Below are 14,342 nucleotides of genomic sequence, written 5' to 3' on the forward strand. Positions count from 1 at the left end.
AACTGAGCATGTCCCCACTGATTAAGAAACAAATTCTCAGGATAAATCCCTTGCATCTTTACAAAGCCAGACTAGGAGGTAAAAAGATGATGTAGTATTCTATTGATTTTGTAAAAGAAGAACTGAAGCAGCCAGTTTTGATATACAAAGTCATGTAGGCACCTAATCCTCTCAAGATCAGTGAGAGTTAGAGATCCATATGAGTTCTGCAGATTTGGCCACAATAGATATGACTATAGTCACAACAATGAGATTTATGTTCTCCTGGGCAGCTTGGGATCACCCTGGAGCCTCAGTCCTGAATCCCTAACTTTTAGACTCTGGCTTCAGTCCTAGGAAACCAGATGGCTCTGAAGGCTGTGAAGCTCCACTGAGACAGGAGGGCTGGCTCATGCTATGGCTCTGCCCCTCTCATGGACAACCTGGCTTTCAGGCGATATGCGTGCTTAGTTGCCAAAATCTGTGTCACGGCCCCTGAACCCTTCCTGGGAGCTTCCATGCTCTCTTTCCATTTACATTTTGGAAAGCAGCAGGACACTATCCTCTTGTTAAACAGGCCACAGAAACCTAGTTAATTCCTTACTCTGAAGGGAGAGGTAGAATAGCTCTAGATCAGGATTAGGAATAAAGGCAGACTAATATGGGAAAATCTGCCCTGTTGTTACCCATCTTTTACATCAGCTCTGCCAACTTTCTCCATTTCATCTAATACCTGACACTTCACTAAGCACCTAAGCTTCTCAAGAGAGATCATTATACAATAATCACACTTTTATTAGAGGCTATGGTTTATTTTAAACTTTTGGCCTTCATGTTTGTAAAGAAAAACTAAGTGTGACCTCCAGTAGACTCTAATGCAAGATGTCCTGGGAAAGCAGCATATTGTGGCTGTGTGATGCCTGGAATGTCAGCTTTGGGGATGCTCAGAGACCCACAAGAAAGGGACAGTCTCAGCATCAGTCTCAGAGGTATCTAAACACTAAATCATGCACATAAGAGATCACAAAAGGAACAATTCAAATCATTGGGCGATTTTAGGAGGCCTTCTATTTGAGTACTTTTTGAGCATGTAGTCAATCAGCCTTGCTAATTTACTATACCTCATGCACATGAGAGCTGGCTCAGTGCATTACAAACCAGATTGTAGCAGATAGCATGACATTCAAGGTGGCACTTCTGAGAAAAGGCTCCAGGGCACAGGCTTAGGTCTTCCGGGGACACATCCAGAAGAGACAAGAGGTGCAGGCAAGTACTTGAGCAAACACAGTGCTCCTGTCTATACCTGCAGCCTTCCTGGCCATCAAGTTCTTGTGACATTGCAGAAGATCACATCAAAACATAAAGCTGAGGATTTAAAAAGTCATGATAGCAATATGACAGCATTCTGATAGTAAATGCAAACGCCATTCAAAAAATTCAAGAAAATTCTCACAGCAATGTTAAAAATAACATATGCACCATGTGGATATGTTAATGCACTGTCTTTCAGCCTCACACACTGGGCTAGGGGATGGCAGGGCTATTTTTTTGTGTGTGTTTTAAGAATACTTATGACCTTAAAAACAATAGTTCTTGCTCATTCACTCTCCAGAGTTCACACTCAAGATTTGCTGCCCCTCACAGGGAAGAAAATCTCTTTTTGTCCTCTGAATGTTAGCAATGCCATTTCAAGTAATATAGTATTTTGCTACCAGTGAAAGGTGCCACCTCCACAGGCCCATAAACTGAAATCCACCCTACTGCAGCTTCAGTCCAGCCATGGTAACACACTGCCCTTCAGCTGCTCTTTGGCATCGCTGCTGATTTCCCTCCACTTAAGGACCATTAAACTGCTGACCTCTCCCTCCAGATGACCCAATGTGGCTGTGCCAGCTGTGCCAACCAGCTGGCCCTGGCATCACAGCACTTCATTTAAGCCACTGAAGAGCTAGGACATGGCAGGATTGGACAGCAATGCCATACTAACAAGAAGGAACACTGACTTTTAGGGCTGAAAATCAGGATAGATGCGTGAACTTCTCTTGAAGGCACGCTGTCACTGAACAATGAAACACAGTACAGGGATGGGGTGATTTAATACTGCAGCATTTAACTCTGCTGCTGCTAGAGATGTTCTTCTTCCAGTCTGGCAGAGCAGAGTACAAAACCTCAACAATCCCCACACTGACAAAGGGTGCTGAAGGGCACATTTACACCCTGGACTCCCACTATGCACTGAGTAGCTGTGAAACTCCCCTAAATCTCACCTGCAACCCCTGGATGTGATATTCAAAAAATCTCTGCACTGCATTCAGCTCTGCTTTGACTCAATGACAAAAGCACAGTTTTGACAGCAGATGCTACTGGAGTGGATTTTGCAGCTGACCACCAAACAACCATAGGTATCAATAATTCCAGAAAAGTACCACTCTGGTCCTCACACTGGCCAGGTACTCAGTATTTAAAGACTATGTGGCTGGTCTTTGATTGTTCTCATTCAACAGAGCTCTGAAGAACAAGTACTGCATTACTTTGCCTCATTGAAGCTTCAGCCCAAAGTCCTCAGTACCTGTAAGAGCAGTGGTTTAAGTCCCCTCCTAAAGCCAAGATTCATCATTTTCAGCAAAAAGAAAGGAGAGTATATTTGCTCATTGCTGAAGCCCCTGGGACTCAGAAGACCAAATGAAATGGAAATTTTCTCTCTCTCTTTTTTTTTTTTTTTTTACAGGTTTCTATGACCAGTACAGTCCAGATGAGACAAGATGGGTTCTTAAGAGGAGAGGTCCCCTGGTACAGAGCACAAACTGAATGTTACCAAGATGGTATATGCCAGTCATTAGGATGCTAATTGGCCCTGACAGGGCTCTGGTGACTGAAGTGAACATCCACACTCACTACCTGGAAGCATTGCTGCAGGGAACAGCTCCAAGGAGCCTAAAGGAAAGAAGTGGGTGTGAGGAGGTAGAGAGATGAGGGATGTTTATAGCTCTCTACAGCTATCTGCATCACGTATTTAAACAAGGGGGAAAATAATTCTGTCTTTCTACATTGCACTGATAAAAAATTCCACTAAAAATCACTTTGGGTAATTTACATTTAAATGGACTTTGCACACAAAGTAGATTGTTTTGCTGGTCATGTTTACAGTTCCTTCCCTGCTCCCCTTTCCCAGGACTTCATGACTCTTGTCTCCTGCACCATCTTTTCTTTCTGTCTCCCAACCAATCCAATTAAAACACCAAAAATAAATTAACTTGTCAGATTTCCCCACCACCAGCTCTCTCCTACTACTCTATTCCTGTCAGAGCTTTACCTCATCTTGAAAAATTCTGGTGTGTTGATTGTTTTTGTTTATTTGCCTAGGTGGCCAGATTTGTCATCTATGAACTAGATTTACAGCACTTTCAGAGCAGAGAATCAAAAGTTTCTGAACAGCTCATGGGCAAACATTACCAGTTTTGGTTGGACAACATTCTTGTAAGGCTGGGAGAGCACCAAAGGGAAGGTGCAAAACTGAGACTAGATTATCTGCAAATTATAGAGAAGGCTGAGGGTTATCAAAATATGGATTGATCAAAAATAAATGTTATTTGAAGATGTGTTTTGGATTTCGCTGCAACTAACACCACCAACTGACTGAACCAGTGAATTGGTGGTCTAAATGTGCCAAGTTAGCTGCATCCTTTAAGAGACCAGCTGTGAACAAGACAACTCTGATAGTGAGATGCCAGAACAGACACTTCAAACACCGGTCTGCAACCCTGAATAACAGGTCTGTATTTCAGGCCCTGAGCATGTCAGATGAAACCAGAGAAGCTACAACCACATTTAATCTATGACAAAAGGAAGGGTGGTCTGGAATAATATTCCCAAACAAATAAAAAAGTGTTTTTCCTTGCAACCACAATCAGCTGTCTACTTTTCTTAATTCCTCACTACCATAATACTTTGGCAACCCAAAGTATTATCTCCCTAGAACTTCAGGGGATCCCAACCAGAACCAAAGGAGCTGGTGAGTTTCCCCTCTCCACACCAGAGAACTACACAGGTGTTCTTGCACATCCTATTATACCCCATATATGTCAGTTCAGTGGTCAAAAAAATCTGCTGTGGATGAGATTATTCGGGCAGAAATTATTTGAGAGCTTCAACATGTGAAGATGATGAAAAGTATTTGCAGAACAGGTAAGTCATCCCTCCTCCCTTACATGCCATGAGAATTCTGAGCCTTCTAAAAACATGCGTACAATGAGATTGTGTCAAGGCTATATGACTACAGTGAGGAGGGGAGGGAAGGGGAGAAAAGTAATGTAAAAACTAGCTTCAAGTACTGGAACTCATTTAGTGTCTCCTGAAATGACAGCAGAATAGGGAAGGAAAATAAAGGGGGTGTGGGACAGGATGCAAAGCACCACATGCTGTGTTGTGTATTGGCATTGGAGGAATAAATTTTCTTCTTGATGCAGTTTGCAGTGCAAGAAGACAAGAAATGGTGGGGAAAGGACACAGAGGTGCAAAGCAGCTGGGGTTTCCTCTCCTCTGGCAAGAGCTGGGAGAATGGAACCCCTTTTTGTCACTCTGCTCACCTAAATCCTTGTCAGCAATCCTCAGCACAACTCTCCCCAGACAGACCAGACACAGGAGCCAGAAGGATCCTGTGGAGCCACAGAATTTGTACCTCTCTGCTTCATGCTAGACCTCATCCATACAAAACACATGACTCAGGAGCCGGTGCTTGCTATTGTCACTTCCATCAAGCCCTTGCAACCAGCTTTGCTTTCCTCTGCAAATAGGTTTCATGCCTTCATAAAATGGATGTGTTAGTTGTGAACAAAAACCAAAAAGTTACTGGGGAGGGAAGCAATACTCAATGTACCACAGTCAATAAAAGACAGAAGGAAAGAAAAATATTAGCTGGAGAGTTCCAAGAAGGTTAGGGTTACAAAGAAGCAAAATATTGTCTCTGACAAAGGAAAAGGCTCTTCTGAATACTAACGTGTTCCACACAGTGACAAGGAAGCTATACTTACTTCAAAAGAGATTAAGTAATATATAGCAACACCTGAGGAAAGGGAGGAAGATAGAAAAGAAAGACAAGCAAGAAAAAACACAAAGAGAGTAAGGCACCTGAAGTCTTTTTCGTATAGCTTCTTCTCCTGCACTGGGGAGATTTATATCTTTTCCTCAAAAATTCGGCATTCAGGAGAGTGGACTTAGTATAACTCCATAATAATACCCTCTTTTCCAGGCCCCAGGAAACTATAATACAGATTTACTGGTCAAAGAAATAAATGTGCCTCAGAGTTCCATACAAGGTCTTCTGAAGTTAATCCAGCTCTAAGATGGATAAGCAAAAGTGGAAAAATACCGCAGAAAGTATTTGTGTAGATAAAAGGAGCTTTTTAAAGGCCAGTGTTCCTGTCATGATGGAATAATTTTCATTCTCTAGATAAAGAGCTGGAGAATAAAAGTAGAGAAAGTTACAGCACACAACCAGCTCCCTGGGCACCAGAATGTGTTTGCGGGCTGGGAACTACACTTCAGTGAAAATGCCTGATCAGTCATATTTAAAACTGGATAAATTTTATACAGGATTCATTTCAGCAAATGTTGACATCAACATCTGACACTACAGTCAATGGACAGAAACAGTCACCTGCAGGGCAGAATTCATCTGTTTCTAAAGCAATTGGCTAAAGCAGGGTCAGATGAACTACGTCCTAAAATATCTCTCTCCCTTTCCTGTCTGGAAGGAGAGCCCATGTAAGTCAGTCAGAGGCAGACAGCTGGGCTATACACATCTGAAGTTAATGGTGGACTCAAAGCATCAAAATGACTGCAGAGATGAGATTCAAGTACACACATGGAGTTTGCAGCAATTAATCCACTACTCACTATGACTACTGGAAATCTTACTCTGGAGAAGGCAAATACAAGTCTCAGGTTTCTATGCAATCTGTATTAACATTTAAAATGGATCAAGATGCAGCCTTTTAAATGCAAAGAAAATGCAAGTGGAAGCAACACTATTCCTGAGCCTACAGATTGATACAAATAGGTCTTAGTGATGCTCAAGAGCATCATAGGAAAATTCAGAAGACTGACAGTTTTGAATTATTCTCCCTTAGATTCATGTCATCAGAGCTGTCCATCAGTTCCTAATCCTGGGTTTAAATGCAGATTCTAGGAGCAGAGGAGAAGATGACAAGCCTCAGATTCCTGTTAAAACAGCCTTTTCTTTTTTTTTTTTTTTTTTAAAAAAAAAAGTGAACAAGGCAAATGAGTCCTTAATGACGTAGACTGCAAACATCCCAATATATGGCCTGACAGAAGAGGCCATATACATACAGCCTCATACAGCCCCTACTGATGAGCCCCTAGTACAAGTTGAACCCTAAGCTGTTCCTTTAACTCTCTCCTGACAGGTGCTGAATTGTCCCATAACAGATGGCTGGGAGCAGGTTGCAAGAACAATCCACACAGCTCCTCTCCCTGTTCAGTTGCAAGGGGTTCTCTGGGAAAAGCAGAGGCAGGACTGTGCCACCTTCACCAGGACACCAGCAGGCCTGCTGGTCACTTTCTACAAGTGCTACTCAGGGAAAGCAGCAGCCGGTATGCAAGGATGTTTCTCAAGTTTCACACCTGGGAAACAATTACAGCTACTGTACTTGGGTGTGAAGTACAGGTCTCACATAAACTGCGCTCCCTCCATCTGCAAGGGTAGGGCACAGCTCACATGAAGGGCCCTGCTCTATTCAGGCAGGAGCATTTACTAACACAGTGATCAGTTATTCCACATAGGCTGAAGCCTGTCTGATCAGAAACCATTTCTTGTCCTGCAGTTGCACAGTGCTCACAACCAGCTGCCAGCTGGGGTTGGTGAACGCTGCTGGGGTAGAAACAAAATCAGCCTTATTCAGACCAAATTCCAAAGCAGAGGCTGTTTGCTTGCCCACATTCCAGCTTAATACAGAGGACTGGGCTAACCTCTCAATTCAAAGTAAACCAGACACTGACCTTCTCTGACAAGAAAAAACAACAACAACATAGCTATGGGAAGCTGCTTGAGGACTCAAAACCAGTCATTTATTAAAACTGAGAGATTATTTCTCCCAGTGAAAGGCAAACTCCAGAATCATCTCCCCCATCACACGTGAGAAACTGTCCAATCTTAACCTTCATTCAAATGCTAATTACTTTCCAGAATCCTAACCTGAATTTTTCCTAGCTTGCATGGAGGATAAAAAAAAAATAGACGTGTGCAGAGATCTTCATCTTTCCCTTTCTAAATTTATATGAATTATGTAATTGCACTTTTAAAGGACGAGAGCAAGTGACTAAAAAAGTAATTCAAAATGAACTAACACCACTTGTGACAAAGCAGGAAAAGAATACTTTTAAAAGCAGAAGAGCACTTTCTCCCTCCAGAAAAACTAGAAAAGAGAAAGTAGAAGACATTATAATTACGTATGTGAAAAAGTATTCAATGACAATGGGATGTATGACAAGTTATTATAATTGAGTTTATGATATTCTTTAAATGATGTAAAGGATACCCAGGCAACAAGGATGGCTCTCATCTAAGAAAAGATGTACACAGTTAAAGACACCTTCTTAAAACGTTAAAGCTACCTTCTTAACATACATATCTGATAAATTAAATACACATACTGGCAGTGTAATCTAGCAGGAGTGGCTCACAGGCATTTTCTAAAGGCAAAACCTTGCCATTGCAAAAGGATTTATTAATAATTATAAATTAAATCATGATTATCAAAGTTAAGTGCCTGGAAGCATTTTGCCAAAATCATTTAGCTCTGGACTAAAAAGCCAACAGACAAGGAAAGACCAATTAATTTTCTCATGATAGGATTTCAGTTTAAATTCAGAAGGCAACTTATATCCATTGGGGTTTTGGGGTTTTTTTAAAAGGCACGGGGCATCTATTCAATTGATTTTAGGACAAATGTATTTGTATTACTACACCTTTAATCAGGACTTTAGAGGAAGGCACTGTGAAGCAGAAGAAAAACAGTCCTTATGCTGAAAGCAACACAATGGTTCCCCAGTAGAAGCTCACAGAAGCAAGGTAAGTGTTTGTAGCCTCTCCAATAAGCAAAATCACTGCACTCTGAATGTGAGAACAGATGTATGATGAACAAGGAGCTCAACCTGCCAGAAACTTCGTGTTTGTTGTTCCAAAAAAGGTTAGAAGCCACTAATTTAGAGTATGTTACAAGAGACGGTGTGGAACAAAAACCAGATATTGCAAGAGCACAAAGAATGAAAAAGAACAGTGCAGCCCCCCTGACCAGCATCCTAAGGAGTATTCCCAACAGTGAGAGCGTTGTCTTGCTAGATCAGGTGGGTTTTGGGACCACAAGCTAATCTCCACTAGCAGCCTGTGTTACCACCCCTGTAAGCCAAATGGCTAAGGGGTGAGAGAGAGTGTCTTTGGAAGGGGTTAGGAAATCCAAGAGCTCAGGAGGGCCAGGCACAGTGTCACTGCCCCCAGTTTAAAGACAGACACAGGGAGCGATTGAGCTGTTCGCTCATGGACAGGCAACACAGCCAGGTAACAACCCTGATGCTGCGCACAGCAAATTGTGCCTCGCTCACAGCCACATCCTGCTTTGCTTTGGTGCCAGCAGAAGGAAAATAGCACTATACCAAACAGTGGGAGATATCCCTCAAATCTTCATGATATACAAAGCCTGAAGGAATGCGCATTACAGAAAGATTTAGTTCGCTGGCATGAAATCAAACAAATAAACCCAAGATTATTCACAAAGATCAAGACAGCCTTCAAAGAAGCCAGAAATCCAGGGGGAAGCAAAGTATTTCCAAGTAGTTCCACTTTTCTCACACAAGCCAGGGAATCTCAGAAAGAGGGTTATAAATAATGGACTTCATTTTCATTCTTTGCATATGCTTTTGCTGATGCAGTGCCTAGTGTCATCTGGAGATGCAAGCTGATAGAGAGCCATTTTTGGATACTCAAAGACACCTCAAAAGGGACTTTTTCCTGGAATAAGAGTGTTTGATTTCTGAAATAAAAACTACTGTAATTTACTAATTGCTTTACATAGCCTACAAGTATTAGAGCACTTCTAAGAAAAATCAGATTTGTGATAATAAAAGACTCTAAACTAACAAGGAAAGACATTTCAGGATGCAGCGACTGAAGGCAGCATATTCAAATTAAGGTACCTAGTAAAACATCAAAGTAACCAGCCACTGACAGAACTATCCTTGTACAGAAAGAGTCACCTTTACTTGATGTCCTCAAAGGAAGAGGATTCTGCTCAAACATATATAGATATATAATCACGCTTAAGCCGCAGTTAATGGTTAGATGTTGAAATCAGCATTAATGGAAACAGCCCTTTCTCACACATTTATTTTGAGTTGTTCTGGTCCCAGCAAAATTCAAAGACAATTTACTGAATTGAAAGCAGGTGCATAGTGGAAGTGCTGGTTAACACTAAGAGGCCTATCTCAGGAAAATTTGACTTGTTTAAGTTGACAAAACACAGCACAATAGAGGACAGGATCGCTGCCTGCAAACACACTTGAGGAGAGGGAGCTGCAAGAAATGTGAAGAGATGTTTAAACCATGGGATTATCTTGGTGCAGAAATGAGATAAACCAACCACAAACTCTTCTTGGGTAGAGGTCAGAGAAATCCGAGTATGAAGTAGCTGTTATCTGGAGCAGCTTCCAAGTGGGAGAAGTCAAAGAACAGAAGAAAGCAGATAAAGTCAGAACCCAAGAGTCCACGGAAATGGCTCCTGGCCCATGCTGATCCCTTGGGAGCTGGGAGTCTTCCCTGAGACTCAGGCTTGGAAAATCTGGTTGTCTTTCCAGGTATAAGCTTATACACAGAATTCAATAACTTGGTAAGAGGTTATCACTGGATGAGAAGGATTTATATATTTTGGGGCAGGATTCCTGTCCTGTATTTCTAAAATAGGAAAGTTTTTATTTTCTCTAGACAACTTCCGTTTTTCATCAGCTCTCCTGCAGTGCGGGAGAACACACAGCAGGAGTAAAACATTGCAAGAAGAGAGAATTTAGGATCTAATCCTGAGTAACGTGTGCAGTCAGACAGGACAGCATGAGAAGCTCTACACTCCACTACCAGAGGTGAACTTCACAGATGTTCCACTGTCATGATCGTTCAGCTCTTATCAACACAGGGAGGGAGAACTAACAGGTACTGAAGAATCAACATCAAAGTGCAAGAGATTCAAAGAGCAGCAATGCTCTGCACCGGCTCCTGGGTTATCACTCAGCCTCAAAGTATGAAGTATTTATCCTTCCTTCTACAAACCTGATCCACAGGCCCTGGATTCAGCCACCATTTCTGCAGCGCACTGAAGTCAGTAATCATGAAAGTTAAAGCCAAAGTTACGTCTATGTAGAAAGGAAATTGTTGGAGCTGCTCTTGTTCTTTCTGCTTCAGAAGCAGTTTACCATAAAACCATCAAAACACAAATACCAGGACTCAGGAGAGCTGGATTACCCTCCTGACAGTTCACCCAAAGCAAAAGTCACAAGCTTTCCATAACCACTTCATCGTCTCCAACACCCTCACCCCCTCTGTACATAAAGCTTCCCCTCTTTGGAAAGTGTAAAGAGACTTCTGTGCTCATAACTGTAATGTAAAAACAAAAGTATGTGTTAATGATATTTAAACTGATTTAATGAAACAGTTTTAATTCCACCCTTCCTTCCTCCCAACTCCACCCTCTCCTTCGAGAGGGAAATTTGTTTTGATTAATATGGAGGGAAGAAAACCAAGCTAAAAATAAGCCTTTTGCCTTAAAAAAGTTAAAGCTATGAATATACAGCCTGAAACAGGAATGCAATTTATCTGCCCACCAAATTCCTACACTGTTTTCTTGTTCAGCTTTCCAAAACATTTTTATAAGGATCAAACACACATACTTAGATCTGCAGAGCCAGTGGTATCCCAGAACTGCCTGCTTCCATGGTGGTAAGGTAAATGGTTTTGGCACGAAGAGGAATGGTCTGAGACTGCATGAACCAAAGATACAATCTAGGACCATTAAGTAATAAAATATTTGAGCAAATCTCTTGGCATCGGAGGAATCAATATGAAAAAAATTGAGAAAAATCCACCAAGAGAACAGAAAAGCCTTTCTCGTTCCCCTTTAACTGTGCAACAAACAAAACTGCATTATCTCCTAAAAATCTACCTTGCCAGTAAAAAGCACTCACACTGTTATCCCTATCTTAGACCCAAGTCACATCTGTCCCTGACAACAACAGCTGTCAACATTGAAAGAGCAGGGTGATCAGCCAGCTTTTTCACCCTGGGCTGGAAGCCAAAGCAAGGGTGGCTTATGTATTTGCAGTGCAAAACCAAACAAACTCTTTATTCTGTTCCCTGTGCTATGCCATTAGCAAGCACACCGATCAGCCCCAGGGAGTACCCTTGCAATCTGAATATTTAAACCCAAACTTAATTTTCCCCTATTTCCCTTCCATTGTATCATGAGCGAGCTCCAGGTAATGCCATAGGAGTCACGTGTACTAGCCTAGCAATGCAGACAGAAGCCTCTTGGCAGAGTCGCCTTTCATTCCCAGTTTCCCAAGAGGACTCAGAGCATGCTGCCTTGGAGTGCTATGGACACTGCTATGATACCTGATAGGAGTTACATCTTAGAAAAGGAAACCACCTCCCTCCTCTTACAGCAGATGAACCTTCTGGAAGGAGAAAGGAAATGTCTCACTTTCATCTCAGAGTTCAGAGGGAATGTTTTATAGCTGCCAATCCTATCAAGATCTTATTCATTCACACACTAGGGACAGAAACTATTCTGAGGCAGGCTGTACAGCCATGAAATAGCCAGGTTCCAAAAAGGACTTTGCCTGGTGACATTTGGAAATCAAAGTGAAAGACTTTACTATGACTCTAAAGTAAATGCTGAAAGCCAAGATGCAACAGCCAGGCCTGAGGAGTTAAGCAGATGAGGCTACACAAAGCAAAGCCACATGAAGAACATGGTAGCACCTGCTAGTGAAATCCCAGGTGAGGAGTGTGAACCCAAGCTAACATCTGGTGTCCCAGAAAACACTTTCACTTAGAGAGACGAGACATCCTCAGCAATCACAGTGGGATAGTGGATGCTGGGATCTCACACTCGCACGTCATGGTGTGTATCACACTGCCATGATACACAGCCCTGCGTTCCCCATCCATATACAATGCTTATCATCTCACCTTGACTGCTGAAAAGACTTCAGGGATACTACTTAGGCTGTGAAGAAATGTTAAAGACATCCTGGTTAAGAATTATGTTACTTCTTCAACCACTCTACTGGAGCTTTCACTGGCTCTGTGTTTACCCTCAGTTCCCATCCAAGGAGACAAATGTCCTATAAAAGACAGGAAACTGGCACAGAGACTACATCATACTACTGAATTCTCAGAGGGAATCTGTAAGCAGATCATGTAGCTGAAACTGGACTTGCAGAGCTCTAAGTTAGCTACCAAACCATTCTCCTTCCAACAGTCACATCTGCCAGCATTCACTTGTGCAGCTTGTTCAGAAAGTCTGATGGCTCAACAAAACAATTAAGTGAGAGCAAAAAGTCCAGGGTGATGTGGGTTAAGAAAGCAAATTACATCAGCAGGGCTACCAGTGTCCACTCTGCATCCAGCATTGCACCAGGGATGACCTGTTCTGCACAGAGCCCTGCTCAAGCAGGTACAGCTGCATAGCTCTGCCTTCTCAAGGATGCAGTAGCCAAATGTTGTAATACACAAAGGTTTTTGACATCACTCATCTGCAACCTCATTCCTCTGTTGTCAGCTAGTTTTAATTGGAGGGGGCATCCCTGGTTTCAAGAGGGATTCAGCTTTCCCAAGGCACTGTAAAGAATGAGAAGAAATGGACACTGACTCAGGAGAAATAGAAAACAGGCAACATGTGTGGAAACAATCCTGCTTTTGATTAAAAGCAAAAAAACACTTAAAAGAAACCAGCCTAGGGTGTTTTTTCTTAGCAGAAACACAGTCTCAAGCTCCTCTACAGCACTCAGCTCAGTGTATCTCAGACTATGCATACAGTTACTGCCCTCAATGGAACCCCTTCACAGCAACGCTCTTAAGAAAACACCCACTACAGATGATTTGTCAGGAATACTAATTGATATAAACCAGAATGTCTTTGCCTCAACCCAGTAGATTCTGCCAATTATCTATCCATGAAACAAGAAGCTGCTCTTTTAAGCAGTGTTCTCCTTCATCTGATACACCAGCACCAATTGGTCTGAACCTGGGTGCAGAGAAAGGAGGGGAATTCAAAGAGTTAAGAACTCTTGGTTGCAATTATCAGGAAGAACGGTGGTAATGCAAGGTACAACCACTGCCCTGATCAATATTCCTAATACAGAAAGTGAGCATCTCAGGGCATGTCTGCAGCACTGGAAGCAGTTTTCCAGCTCAGCAGCTGTTTTTTCCTTCAACTCAGCCTCACTTTTAACTACTGTTGATTAAAACGATTACTTTCACTCAATATTCAATTTCTGACAGGTAATATTCTCTACATATGTTACAAGCTGGCTCCATCCTTACAGGCAAAACACAAGAGCTCCCTAGAAGCAACTTTTCTTATTTTGTAAGTCATGTATAATTTACGCATCTGCAATATTGACACAGGCTAGAAATATACATTGTGCCAAAATCGTTTCTTAAAAGCTTTCAACAGTTTCGAGGGCATTTTTCTCTTAGGGCATTGGTTCCCCTTGTTATTGTCATTAGTTATCAGGAGAATCCATTACCTGAGTACAATTAACTCCTGCACACTCAACCTCATAATCCAAAATCTAGACCATGTCAACATTCAATGCCATTTAACTGTACAAGTGTCTGACAGCCCCTTAAGCACTCACAGGGCTTTTCTGTTCATTTAGTCCTCAAGTTTTCATCAAAACAAACACTTCCACATGCATAGATGTGTTCCCACCTTTCTAGTCTTGCAGATGGATTCCACACAGGACATACACAACTCTTCCAATTTAGAAGATAATTCAGCTCTTCTAATCAGGTAAGTATTGTCTGAATTGGCTGAAAACTGGAGATGGCCTTGCAAGCAATTGTTGCTATTGTTATGCAAAACACAGAAATCACCTGAGTCTGTTCTACTGAGTTATTAGCCAAAGAGAATTATTGACAAAAGAATCACAGGCAAGTTATATGCTACAAGGACATTCACAGATAGCTGGCAGATTTTCTTCGTTTTCTTTAGGTGGAAACTAAAAGGGGAATGAGGATTTTCAAGAGTTTTCATTCGGTTTCCAAATAGCACTGAATTAGGTAGCTCTCTTGCCCT

The 14,342-nt window shown here is 41.9% G+C and overlaps 1 protein-coding gene across 3 annotated transcripts in view; it reads right to left on the bottom strand.

Annotated features, from left to right (window-relative positions):
* The window catches only part of TSPAN4 (tetraspanin 4), a 423,214-nt gene that overhangs the window by 340,520 nt on the left and 68,352 nt on the right, over positions 1–14,342 (bottom strand). The gene's annotated exons all lie outside the window — the stretch shown is intronic.

This window comes from Parus major, chromosome 5 (genome assembly GCF_001522545.3).
Source record: "Parus major isolate Abel chromosome 5, Parus_major1.1, whole genome shotgun sequence".
In the NCBI taxonomy this organism is placed as follows: Eukaryota; Metazoa; Chordata; class Aves; order Passeriformes; family Paridae; genus Parus; species Parus major.